This window comes from Limulus polyphemus, unplaced genomic scaffold (genome assembly GCF_000517525.1).
Source record: "Limulus polyphemus unplaced genomic scaffold, Limulus_polyphemus-2.1.2 Scaffold368, whole genome shotgun sequence".
Taxonomy (NCBI): domain Eukaryota; kingdom Metazoa; phylum Arthropoda; class Merostomata; order Xiphosura; family Limulidae; genus Limulus; species Limulus polyphemus.
This window is the reverse complement of record NW_013665978.1, coordinates 383512-384569: the sequence shown is the minus strand read 5'-3', so window position 1 is coordinate 384569 and position 1058 is coordinate 383512.

Here is a 1058-nt window from a genome sequence, read left to right as displayed (position 1 = left end):
CTTTTTAAGGTTTATATAATGATTTCATTGAAACAAGACTTTGGAAATTGGATACCATAATCATAAAAAAGTTTAAATTTATCAGTGTTAAAAAAGGACTTCAACTTTATCGTTTCAATTTTCATAAGTACTAAAGAACAATCAATAAAACAATATCGTGTTTATCATTGTTTCACTTTATGTAAGAGTTGCATGTAGATAATAAGAAATATTCTTGCTTTGGAAAATTACCTGTTATATATTACAGAAAATTTAAATGTTGGGACACTGTAAAACTACATAATTTCCATGTAAAAGAGTCTGTCAAATAAAATAATGAAAGCATTCCTATCTGTGAAATTACAATCAGCCTTATGAAACTACTGAAAAAGAACTAGAAGTTTTGTTGCCATGATTTTTTCTGCAATTCTTTTTTTTTTACAGTGCAAGAGTACATGTCTATGGCAGTTATTTATCATAAGACATTCGTATAGTTCCTATATACCATAAGAGGACATTTGTATGGTTGCTATATACCATGAAATGAGGAAATGTCTATGGCTGCTGTATACCATATAAGCACATGTTTATGGCTGCTATATACCATAAGAGGACATTTGTATGGTTGCTATATACCATGAAATGAGGAAATGTCTATGGCTGCTGTATACCATATAAGCACATGTTTATGGCTGCTATATACCATAAGAGGACATTTGTATGGTTGCTGTATACCATATAAGCACATGTCTATGACTGACATATATCATAAAAGGACATATCTATGGCTGTATATATACATAGGGAGGACATGTCTGTGACTGCTATATATATACCATAAGATGATATGTCTATGGCTGATATATACCATAAAAGGACATATTTATGGCTGTTACATACATAGGGAGGACATGTCTGTGACTGCTACATATATATACCATAAGATGATATGTCTATGGCTGATATATACCATAAAAGGACATATTTATGGCTGTTACATACATAGGGAGGACATGTCTGTGACTGCTACATATATATACCATAAGATGATATGTCTATGGCTGATATATATACCATAA